The sequence below is a fragment of the Notamacropus eugenii genome, chromosome 1 (assembly GCF_028372415.1).
Source record: "Notamacropus eugenii isolate mMacEug1 chromosome 1, mMacEug1.pri_v2, whole genome shotgun sequence".
In the NCBI taxonomy this organism is placed as follows: Eukaryota; Metazoa; Chordata; class Mammalia; order Diprotodontia; family Macropodidae; genus Notamacropus; species Notamacropus eugenii.
The window spans coordinates 423067342-423080537 of NC_092872.1; the positions used below are offsets into that span (position 1 = coordinate 423067342).

A 13196-nucleotide genomic window follows, 5' to 3' on the forward strand; every position below is an offset into this window, starting at 1 on the left:
ATGTGGCAGTAAATGTATTAATTAATGTACAGTAATTAATGTACTCCTATGCATCAGACACTGTGCTAAGCACTTTACAAATACTATTGCATTTGATCCTCACAACAACCTTGGCAGTTAAATGCTATTATTATCCCCATTTTACAGATGAGGAAACTGAGGCAGATAACAGTTAAGTCACTTGCCCAAGGTTACACAGCTAGCAAATGTCATATTTGAATTCAGGTCTTCCTGACTCCAGGTCCAGTGTTCTATCCACTGTACTACCTAGCATTATATAACATCAATGTTGTAAAAAATGGATAATTTTGAAGATTTTTATAAACTGATGAAAAAGAGAAATGAGTAAAACCAGGAAATAATTTATAGAATAACAACAATGCAGTCAATACAAGCAACTTTTTTTCTTAACATTTTAATTTATTATTATTTACTTTGAACATTCTTCTTACATTTTTAAGTTGCAAATTCTCTCTTTCCTTCCCAATTCCTCTCATACTCACTGAAAAAGCAAAATATATGATAAAATTATACATATGAAATCATGCAAAACATATTTCCATATTAGCCATATTTCCCAAAAAAAGCTTACTAAAGAAAATAAGGAAATTATATTTCAGTTTGCACTTAGAGCTCATCAGTTCTCTCTCTGGAGGTGGATAGCATTTTTTCATCATGAGTCCTTTGGAATTGTCTTGGATTGTTTTATTGGTCAGAATAGTAAAGTCTCTCACAAGTGATCATCATTGCAACATTGCTGTTATTGTGTACAATGATCTCCCCATTCTTCTCACTTCCCTTTGCATCTGTTCATATAGGTCTTGCCATATATTTTTTTAAACCATTATGGTTCAGTTCACTCATTTTTTCTTATGGCACAGTAGTGTTCCATCACAATCACGTGCCACAACTTGTTCAGCCATTCCCCAATTGGTAAGTATTCCCTCAAATTCCATTTTTTTTTTTTGCCACCATGAAAAGAACTACTAAAAATATTTTTGTACATATAGATCCTTTTCCTTTTTCTTTTATCTCTTTGGAATACAGACTTAGTAGTGATATTGCTGGGTTGCAAGATTTGAACAGCCCTTTGGGCCTAGTTCCAAATTGTTCTCCAGAATGGTTGGACCAGTTCACTGGTCCATCAGCAGTTCATTAATGTACCTATTTTTCCCTTATCCCCTCCAGCATTTCTCACTTCTGAGAGGCGTAAGGTGGTACCTCAGAGTTGTTTTAATTTGCCTTCTCTAATCAGTAGTGATTTAGAACATTTTTTGCAAATGACTACTGAATGCTTTTATTTCTTTTTATGAAAACTGCCTATATCTTTATTTTTTCTTAGGAAATTCAATGATGACATTCAATTAATTTTTTCTAAGATTGGGTTATTTAAGTATTTTATTTCTTCTTCTGTTAATCTGGGAAATTTATATTTTTGTAGATATTCATCCATTTCATTTAGATTGTCAAATTCATGGCATATAATTGGGCAAAATACTCCTAGCAATTGTCTTAATTTCCTCTTCATTGGTGGTGAATTCACCTCTTTCATTTTTGATACCAGTAATTTTGTTTTCTTCAAATTAACTAATGTTTTATCTATTTTGCTAGTTTTTTTTCATAGAACTATCTACTAGTTTTGTTTATTAGTTCAATGGTTTTATTTTCAGTTTTTTAAATCTCTACTTTGATTTTCAGGATTTCCAATTTGGCACTTAATTGGAGATTTTTAATTTGTTCTTTTTCTAAGTTTTTTAGTTGCATGCCCAATTCATTGATCTGTCTTTTTCTCTACTTTATTGATATAAGCAATTAGAGATACATAAATTTTCCCCTAAATACTGCTTTGGCTACATCCCATAAATTTTGGTATGTTGTCTCACTGGTATCATTTTCTTTAATGAAATTATAAATTGTTTCTATAATTTGTTCTTTGGCCCACTTTTTTTGAATTAGATTATTTAATTTCAAACTAATTTTAATCTCTCTCCCATTGTCCATTATTAAATATAATTTTTATTGCATTATGATTTGAAAAAGATATATTTACTATTTCTGCTTTGTGCATTTGACAGTGAGGTTTTTATATCTTAATATATGACCAATTTTGCGTAGGTATCACATACTCCTGCCAAAAATGTAAATTCCTTTCTATTCCCATATAATTTTCTCCAGAGATCTATCATGTCTAACTTTTCCAGAATTTTATTCACTTCCTTCTTTCTAGTTTATTTTTTGGTTAAATCTAGCTAGTTCTGACAGGAGAAAGTTAAGGTCCTCTACTAGTATAATTTTATTTTCTATTTCCTCTATAACTCCTTCAACTTCTCTTTCAAAAATCTAGATGCTATACCATTTGGTGCAAAAATGTTTAGCATTGATATGACTTCATTGTTACCTTTCAGCAAGATATAGTTTTCTTCTTTATCTCTTTTAATTAGATCTATTAATTTAATTAGATCTATTTTTGCTTTTCTTTGTCTGAGATCATGATTACTACCCCTGCTTTGTTTGCTTGAGCTGAACCATAATATATATATTCTGCTCCAGCTCCTTACCTTTACCCTGTGCATATCTCTCTGCTTCAAATGTGTTTCTTGTAAACAACATATTGTAGGATTCTGGTTTTTAATCCATTCTGCTATCCATTTCCACTTTATGGGGGAGTTCGTCCCATTCACATTTATAGTCATGATAACTAACTGTGTATTTCTCTCCATGCTATCTTTCCCTTGCTTATCTCCCTCTCTCTCACCCCCCATTCTTTCCCTCGTCACAAATATTTTACTTCCAGTCAGTGCCTTCTCCAATATACCCTCCCTTTTATCTTATTTCTGTTTTATGAGTGAACTCACTCCATTCACATTTATAGTTATCATCACTGCGTATCCCATTCTTCTGTTTCTTCCTGTCTCTGTCTCCTGTCTCTGTCTCTCTCTGTCTGTCTGTCTGTCTCTGTCTCTCTGTGTCTGTCTGTCTCTCTATTTCGTTCTTCTTCAAGAGCTTATTTTATTTCTAACCACTGCCTCCCTTAACCTGCCTTTTAAGAACAACAAGCAACTTTGAAAGCTATAAGAACTATGACTATTCACAATTCTAAAGGACTGATGATGAAACATGCTATCCATTATAGACTTGACAGATTTTAAGTTATATAGCAGCCACTGGGAGAATTTATTTTGCTTATCTATGCATATTTGTTATGAGAATTATTTTCTTTTTTTAATGGAGCAGGGGAGAGAAAACAGACTTCTATAAATTTTTTTAATAAAGAGGTGAGGGGGTTGGTGTTATAGATATGAAATTTTGCTTTCACTTTCAGATGAGGTCACTGTATTATTAGTTTTATTTAACTGTTTTACTTTGTTACAGGAGATATTCCACAAAGTGGAAGTAAGCTATTAATGTTTGTGATGTAAAGAACAAAATACATCAATTTTTAAAAAGTTATCAAAATATTTTTAACTTCACAGATCCTAGGTTCTAGGATAAAATACAAATCATGCAGCCTAGTATTTAAATTAAATTCCTCATAATCTGGCTCCAACATACCTTTCCAGCTTCATTTCATATGACTCTCCTTCATGCACTCCGCATTCAGGCTAAATTGGACTACTAGCTGTTCCTCAAACTTAATATGAGATCTCCCACTTTTATGCATTTGGGCAGGTTCTCCTCATGCCTGAAATGTACCTTCTCATTTACGCCTGTCAAAAACTTAAAAAGAAAGTAAACGATAGAAGGGTCTAGAGTGCTATGGTTCATGAGGTCACACAGTCAGACATGACTGAATGATTGAACACCAATAAAAACACTTGTCAAAATTCTTCTCTTTCTTCAATACAACTCAAGAAAAGAGCAAAAGTTATCTTTAAAAATCTTTAAGAAATAAATTTTAGAAGACTCATCAGGTACCAACCACCCCCTAAGCCTTCCCTGAGTCTTCCCCTTCTCTCCACTCCCCACCATGAAAGTCTTCTCTCCCTCCTAAAATTTTCCTAGGGTTCATTGTATCTCTTTTGCCCTCATTCTATCCTACCTTGTATTTTACTTCTCTGCACACATGTTGCAACCTTTTCCACCCCCAAGTAGAACATAAGCCCTTCAAGAGCAGGAAATGTGTCGTTTTTACCTTTTTACCACCAACAGCTATCTCAGTGCTTTTTCCATTTAATAGGTATTTACATATTTGTGGAATTTAATTCTCTGGGTTCCATTCACAATCTCATCCTCATTTTTGAGAATCAGGAACTCATTTTTATCAGCTTACCCATGGATAATGAGGCTCTGGGGATGGATTTGTGATCACCAAACTCACATGAGGCTGAATGATAAACTAGACTCCAATTTATTAATTGACCTTGAGAAATAAAACTGATGAGCAGACCATTAGCCTTTCATGGACCAGTTGGCACATTCTACTCCTCACAGGAAAGTCAACTTGGGAAAATGAATGAAGATCCCAAGCCAACATTGGTGATCAAACAGTCAGAGGAAAAGAGAGTAGGATGATTTTAAATGGTATTTTCATCAAACTGTGGTATCCTGCTTCACACTATAGAAACCCAGATGTGACTATGTGATCATCTCCCCTAAGCGGGACTACAAAGACATCAATGAGTCCTTATGCTGCAACAACTCTTTGTAAGTGTTTTATCATTAGTCAACAGAACATTCTGCTGTAACAGACTCACTTGCTTCGTATCTTAGAATAAACTAAAGATAAAGGCATCTAGATGGTACAGTGGATAGAACACTGGGCCTGGAGTCAGGAAGATCCAAATTCAAATACGGCCTCAGCTGTGTAACCCTGGGCAAGTCACTTCACCCTGTTTGCCTCAGTTTCCTCATTTGTAAAATGAGCTGGAGAAGGAAACGGCAAACCACTCCAGTACCTTTGCCAAGAAAATCCCAAATGGAATCATTTAAACTCTACCTGCCTCTGTTTCCTTATCTGTAAAATGGGGGTAATAATATCACCTACCTGCCAGGGTTATTGTGAGATATTTGTAAAATGCTGGGCACATATATAAACTGTCTAGAGCATGGTAAGTTACATAAATGTTAGCTATTATTACTATACGCTGCTATTTCCAGATTCATAGCTTTTTTATGTTAACTTACATTTCAGTTGGTGTCTTCTTGATGTAATCTTGTAGACACATCAAAATAAGTGAAACATTATTTACTCTGTACCATGAGAGAGGGAAAGGTGCAGCTGGGAGACAGAAGTCTGGGAGTTAAAAAAAAAATACCACAGAAACAAAACATGGATTTGAGTCCTGTTCTAACACTATTAGCCCTGGGATCTGGACAAATAATTTCACCTCCTTGGGCCTCATTCAATTGCCTCATCTGTAAAATGAGGCTGATAATACAATATTGAGATAAAAATACTTTGCAAACCTTAAAGCACTGTAGAAATGTGATCTGCTCCTTTAGAGATATAAATTATTATTTCTTCAACACTTATTCAAGGAACTATGATTTGTCCACTGAGGACACAGATTATAGCCCCTCTTTGATCTACTAGATGGTTTCCAGGAGTTGATATGAACAAAGAATCCATCACCCTGAGGCCAATTTAATGGTGTGCCTCTCTGGTTAGGCTGGTCTTCAGACAAGGTAGATGCAATCCATCACTGGGCCTATACCTAAAGCCTTTCCAGCTGGGCAAAACCAGTCTTAGTAGCCCTTCTAGTTAGAAAGTTCTTTAACCCCAATTTTTACCTTGAACTCTCTTAGCCTAACTCTCAAGAAGCCACAGGAGGAATCAAAGGAGGTATTGTCATTCATTGCCTTTGAACAAAGAGTTCCCTATGCCTAGAATGTACTCCTTCACCTCCACCTCACAGAGGGTCTACAGTCATTGTTGTTCAGTCCTTTCAGTCTGGTCCAACTCTTTCTCATCCTATTTGGGGTTTTCCTGGAAAAGATATTGAAGTGGTTTGGCATTTCCTTCTCCAGCTCATTTTACAGATGAGGAAACTGAGACAAACAGCGTTAAGTGACTTGCTCAGGGTCACATAGCTAGGAAGTATCTGAGGTTGGATTTGAACTCATGAAGATGAGATTTCTGATTCCAAAATCAGTACTCTATCCACTGTGCCACCTGGCTGTTCTCCATAGAAGGCCTACTTTCCCTTAAAGCACAATTCAGGTGCCACTTCCTACACAAAGCCTTCTCTGATCTTCCCAAGTATTAGTGCCACCCCTATCAGTTGAATTCAAGAGCCTTGAGGACAGGGACTGACCTTTGTCTTACGTAAGGGCAAGCAAAGTAGGATTTTTTGCTGTTTTTATTTTACTAAAAGTGCCTCTGAATAATGTGATTTAGGAAGACAACACCTGTTGTCAGGCCTGGGAAGATTTGTAGGAAGGTCCATGCTTTTTGTTAATGAGGTACTGGTTCTCAAGAGATGTGATGCCTTCTGGCTCTAAAAAGCATGTAAAGACTCTGAGGTATGGGTTTTATTTTGGGACTTACTGACTGGAAACGTTTATTTGGCCACAAGAAGACTCTAGGAAGTGCTAAGCAGCCCCTCAGCTTTGAAAACCCAGATGTCGGTGCTTCCCAATCTGTCTGCTGAATTCAGGCAGAGGAAGTCATGTATATTGATCTTTGATTTCTCTATATTTTCTTTGAAGTTCAGGGTGCTGACTCCCCTGAATTAAGTGAATTGCATATACACATGCTTGATTAAAGTGATTGTTAATCCCTCAAAAGTTGCCTTTCCTTTTGTGAATGAAGATCTAAGAACTTGTGATAGCAGGCGCCCCTGTGTATGGTGGGATGCTTACTGTTATATCTTACTATCCATAAGTGCTTAGCACAATACCTGGTATGTAGTAGCTCTTAACAAATGTTTGCTAAACTGAACCAAAACTAAATTATATTTAAAAACCAGATCTCAGAGTAGGTCACTTCTAGGAGTATACCCACAGGCAGCAAGTGGTCATCCATGGAGTGGGCATTTTTCTTGTCCTCATTCAGGACACTTTCTTTCTTTCTACTTTGGAGACCTGCAATTCTCTACCTGCTGACCACAGACGGCAACTGAAATCTCTGTTTTTATGTCCTACCCATAGATTTCTGTCTATATGATGAAGAAAACAAGAAGATTATTTTATTATTGGACTTGTGATATTGCTATTGGTTTCTCAATCTCTTACTTCTTCCATCTGAAGCCAAGGTCTATCTGTTCTTGCTTTATGGAAAACATGGCAAGATACAGAATATTCCTTTTTCCTTTGTAATAAATTTCACAGCATTTCTTCATCCTGGATGTTTTGATTTTTTTTCTTTTGTCTTAGTTTGAGACTTATTGTTTTTTAACCATCAGGAGTACACCTGAATTTCTTCTAGATGACTGTGTTCAAACTATGTGGCTCTAGGCAAGTTGCTTAATTAAGCATTGGAAACCCAGTTTCTTTATTTATAAAATGAGAATAGTAATTAGTCCAGTACCTGCCTCATAGGATTACATGGGGAGAAGGAATGGATGGGAAAGGGGAGGGGGAAGAATCAAGGAGAGGAAGAGAGGCAGGGAAGGTAGGAAGAGAGGGAAGGAGAGCAAGATCCAGTTTTGTCCTCTTGAGCTACACAGAATAAGTCTAACTCTTCTTCCAGCCTTAAGGGATATAGTAATTACTCCTACAGTAACCCTCCCTCTCCCAAGCCTTCTCTTTCCACCAGTTTGTCCTCCCTAAGGATGCTATCTTGCTATCTCCTCCCTTAACTTTCCCCTGAGGATATCCTTGGATCCTCTTTTCAAGGACTGAAACCTTCTAGGGGGTTATAAAGGAGCACTTGTTTGATCAAACAAAATGTCCCCACATTCCTCTGAACCAACTCAAAACCTCAGGGGTTGAAGGGAGAAGAATCAATCTTGTCCTTTCCCTGCCCCTTGCCCCTACACATCTGAGGCTTCTAGATCTCTGGGGCTCACCTGAGATCAGAAAGGCATGTGCTATAGAAAGAATAAGACTTTGGGGTCTTCAGGACCCCAAAAGCTACTCATTTCTTAGTGAGACCCAGATGGTACATCTAAGCTTCCAGAGTTTCATGGGCCACCTAGAGAAGGGCACATGCTGCCAATGATTAAGGAAATTACTTATGGCAAGTGTGAGGAAGGATGAAGAAATCTCCCCCTAGGAAAGAACTGCAAGGTACAAAGCAGGGTCAAAGAAATTTTTAACCAAAAGGCCAGCTGAAGTGGGTAAGAAGGTTTCTTTGGTGAAATCCAAGAGCCTTCGAATTCAGAGGTTTTTACCTTTTTAGAGTGTGTCATAGACCCAGTTCATGAAGCCTATGGACCACTTCTTAGAAATATTTTTCATTAAAAGGGGAACTTATCATATTTGTTACAGCAAAGTATGTTACATTTCCCCCTTCCTCCAGTTTTTTCTGGTACCCTGAAAGAGTTTAGCATATCTAGGCTCTCTGCAAATGACTCTAGACCCTTTCATGGTGTTTCCTCAAGTGTAAGAATGAGTCTTCTACACCCTGGTTCCATTTGAAAACTAACAGTCAGATTAGCTTTTATAAAGGAACACTTACTGCAAAGGTATAATCACAAATATACAAACTTAACTACCCTAACATGTGGGAGTCTTAATACCACCCCTTTGTACCACCTCATATTTTCAGGAGGGGATTAGGTTCATAGGTTAGCTCAGATTCTATCAAGCACAGTCCCAGGTCCAAGTCCAAAACCCCCTTCAATCTCAAGTCCCAGGTGTCCTGGCTTTTCCAGGCTTCCCTGCTGGGGGGGGCTAGCTGCAACATCCCACTGGAGTCCTGGTAGTAAGATTACCATGGTTCAAACTCTTATGTTCATTTGGGATCACCACTAGAACCTAAAGCTGGGAAGGGCAAACAACACAGAAGAGAGATTCTAGGTCCATTTGTCAGGAGCTGAAACAAAAGAGAGGGAGAGCTGGGGAAGGGAGTCCTTCCCCGCTCACTGGTTCAGTTCATGGGTACCATGATGTGGGGGAACTGTAATCTTTACTCTGTGCACATCACCAAAGAGAGTACAGGAAAAAGAGTGACTGACAATTTGCCCAGTTTTAAAAAAAAAGCCTATTTCAGTTATGCAGCCAATGAAATGAAGCTGCCTTACCCATGTGAAAGGGACACAGAGTACCTCCATCTTAGGCAAACTGAGCATATCTAAACAAGTCCCACAAGGAGCTTTCATTTTAAGACAGACTGGATATGCTCCAAAGGCCCCTTACATATTGAAATAGTTATTATGCAAAGAGTTTAAAAAAAACTTCACTAACCAACCAAGTCAGCCTGGTTTACATACACAAAGAAACTTTTGCAAAGCAAAGGTTTTGTCCAGGAAGTTAAGTATTGGATGAACCAGGAATGTATAAAGGGAGTATCAGGAAGCTGAATGTTTTTCTTAACCTGCCTCCCCAAAGTTTCAGCATTTTGTGGTGGCACATGCCAACCCCCATCCTCCACTAATGTTTTGGTGTGGCCATGGGCTGGGTCCACCATATCCCCTTAACCTAACCCTAACAGTAAATTCATAGGGTCAGATACATAAGAACCACTTTAGGTTATGATATCTATAGCCTGAGTTTCCCAGAAAATAATAAATTCTGCAGAAATGGTCTCTCCTACACATAATTTGTTCCCATTACACATCAATTCTATATGCTAAGCATATAAACATGGGGATGAGATGGTTCAATAAGAAGACGTTTCTGTATCTATTCTTCATGAATAGCCTTAAAGACCAGAAAATATTAAAGACAACCTATCCTGATCATCTCATTTTATATATGGGGAAACCAATGCCCAGAGAACTCTAAGAAGGGCATGTAGTGTGCTGGGCCTAAGGTCAAAAAGACCTGAGTTTCAGATCTGGCCTCAGATATTTACTGAATTGTCACCCTGGGAAAGTCACTTAACCCTGTTTGCCTCAGTTTCCTCATCTATAAAATGAGCTGGAGAAGAAAGTGGCAAACCACTCTAGGATCTTTGCCAAGAAAACCCTAAATGGGGTCATAAAGAGCTGGACATAACGGAAACAACTGAACGACAAGCAACAAAACAGAGTGAAGGGGATGGACTAGAAGATCATCTCAAAGAACCCCACCAGTCTAAAATATATGAATATATGATCCTACAGTTCTAATCCCATGTTCCTCCTTGATATATAATATAGTAGGAATTGCATGTTAGATGATTCAAAAGTTCCTATGTGTATATGTTTTATATATGTATGTTTGTATATATGTGTGTATATATATATGTATAGAGACATGTGTCTGTCTGTGTATGTGCGTGTATCAGTGTGTGTGTAACAGATCAGGACACCAACATACCAAATTGCATCTATTTGTGATGCAAGAATTCTGAGGAAAGAGGCTCATAAAGGCTCATAAAGTTCAGTCCAAGCTTGATTAGGCGATTTACTTAAAGGAGTCTCTGCAGTAGCAACTTGCCAAGGCCAGCAAGTATCAGGAAAGATCCATGGCATAAGTCCATACCGAGGCTTTGTTCTTTAGGATTTTTACATTTTTTTAACTGAAACTGCTTAAGGAGAGAGTGGGCTGAAATATGTAGGATGTGGCCGAAATAGCAGGATATATAAATGTTCAGCCAAGATGGAGTTGGCTGCTAGCCTGCCACACATCATTCTTGACCTAGCTAGAATATTTGTGAGTTTCTTGCCCCTATTGCAATCATAATTCATTTAATTTATAATATTCCTAACTGCCCCCATGATCCACTTAACCCACAATCCACCCCTTCATGGCTGGCCAGTGCAACCTCTTATACTGTACATCTAGGGTTCCACAGAGGGAGGGCATTACAGGGGTCTGAAAGCTTTGGTTGCCATATTTATAATTTGTAAAAGCATATAGCACACCATCAGTATGAACACGTCAGAATAAGGCAAGAACACTATGTGGCAAGAATAATAAAACATTACTTAGAACATATTGGGTGGTCTTGGTTTCATTAACAAAATTCCCTAACTTAACAATAGTTGTTGCCCCTCAATAGTTCAGCTCTCCAGGGTGCTTCTCCATGAGCAAGGACAGGCACAGATATGCCAGATTCAACTGTAGCATTGTTCTTCATATGCCACACAGGACACCCAATCTGTGTACTGGTTCTCATGTCCCCAGTGGAATCAGATTACTTAACAATATAATGCAATAGCCAGGTTGACATACCTAATATTCAGTGAACAAAAAGTATGATTAGTAATAGCTCAACAATTAGAGGTACATTGGACAGAGAGTTCCAGGGTTATGGGTAAATGGGCCTTTTAGTTGGGGTAGGGGCTTGTGCAACAGTGGAAGTGGGCTTTGTTAAACAATTGTCAATCCACCCCTTTAAGGTTATATAGATATTCAAAGGATCAGAGAGACATCCCTTGTAATAGCTTCAGTAAGGCTAGAAAAACAGCTAGCAATTGTTTTTCTAACAAAGTATACCGCCTTTCAGATCCCTTGAACAACTGCACGCAACCAGAAGCCAAGGTGCTGCTGTACCCTAAGTTGGAGGTATTACCACAGGGCCCAATCAAATATACATATTATACATATATATACATAATATACATACATAAAGGCACCAGATTAATGCTTAATGTATGTTTGTTGAATTTTAAAATGAATTACTCTTTCTTTGAATTCTTGCTGTTGTTGATAAAAGCTTCCTAATTAGTTCAGTGCTAAAATTTATTTGTTCCCTTCTAAGGAAAATTTTCTCAGCAATTGGAGCCAATCAAAAGTAGAATGGGCAAGCTAGGGAAATAGTAGGTCCCCACTTACTGTGGCTAGATATTCACTTTGGGGGGAGAATTCTTTTTTTAAATATATTTTTTATTTCATTAAATATTTTGCACTTAAATGTAAAAAATCTTTAACATTAATTTTTTAAAATTTTGAGTTCCAAATTTTCTCCCTCTTTTTTGTCTTTCCCCCACTTAGGTAAGCAATATGATATTAATCATACATGTGGCATCATGCAAAACATTTTCATATTAGTCGTGTCATTAAAGAAAAAACAAGACAATAAAGTAAAAAATATATTTCAATCTGCACTCAGAGCTCAGTTCTCTCTCTGGAGGTGGATAGTATTTTTCATTGTGGGTCTTCTGGAATTGTCTTGGATCAATATCTTAATCAGAGTAGCTAAGTCTTTCACAGTTGATCATCCTTACCATACTGCTCTACTATGTGCAATGTTCTCCTGTTTCTGTTCACTTCAGTCTGTATTAGTTAATCTAAGTCTTCCGGGGAAGAATTCTTGCTCAGAAATGAAGGCCCTTTCTACCCTGGGATTCTGTAATTTTGTTTTTCTTCTCCATTCTCACCTTCCCTCTACTTTCCCTAAACTTTGACTATAAGAAATTACCCAAAATGACAACCTACTAGAAAAGTAAGTCCCCATTGTACAATGGTATAAGAATTAACTTGGACAAAATAAAATAAATACATTGGTATACCACAAACATTGCAACCTTAATATCTTTTTTTTAAAAAACTTTGAATATCAATATAACCTCCATTGCTACAATCTCACCCTCCTTTCTTTAAAACAGTTTGACATTGAGTTCATAAGATTTTGACATGTTTTTAAATTTTCATAATGAAAACACACTTTTATCACAATTGATATTAAGCATTTTTTTGACAAACAGTTCATTTTAAAAACTAAGCTTTGATTACAGCCCATAAATTTTCAATGGGTTTTAAAAATAGGATGAGTTCTAAGGCCAATAAAACATACTTATATCTCTGTGTCTTGGAAAAAAATCCTTAATCTGTTGTGGCACACGGCATAGTGGGGCCCCAATTTATAGTATTCCACACCCATCTGGAAAAATTCCATATCTCCCATGCCTAGAATTCTCTCTCTTCTAGTCTTTATCTCTTGGCTCTTCTATGTTCCTTAACCTTAATACCTTTCCTCTGAGATTATCTCTAATTTATCTGGTCTATAGTTGTTTGCATATTGTCTCTCTCATTAAACTGTGAGGTCCTTGAGAACAGGACTGTTTTTGTTGTCCTTTGTATCCCCAGAATTTAGCACAGTGTCTGACACACAGTAGGTACTTAATAAAAACTTACTGAATTGATGACATATTTGTCAGAGTTTATCATTTCCTCAGTGGGGGCAGAGTTTCCAGGCCCACCAGATGCAAAAAATCTCCAAATTT

General features: G+C 37.2%; 1 long non-coding RNA gene across 3 annotated transcripts in view; it reads right to left on the minus strand.

Moving 5' to 3' along the window:
* Positions 1 to 399: 399 nt before the first annotated feature.
* Positions 400 to 13196, minus strand: part of LOC140518918 (uncharacterized) — a 122520-nt gene continuing 109723 nt past the window's right edge. For all 3 annotated transcript variants that reach the window (XR_011972046.1, XR_011972045.1, XR_011972047.1), the window contains 2 exons: positions 3553 to 3717; positions 400 to 502 (listed from right to left, as the gene is read on the minus strand). This is a non-coding gene — a long non-coding RNA (uncharacterized lncRNA). The remainder of the gene's footprint in view (positions 503 to 3552; positions 3718 to 13196) is intronic.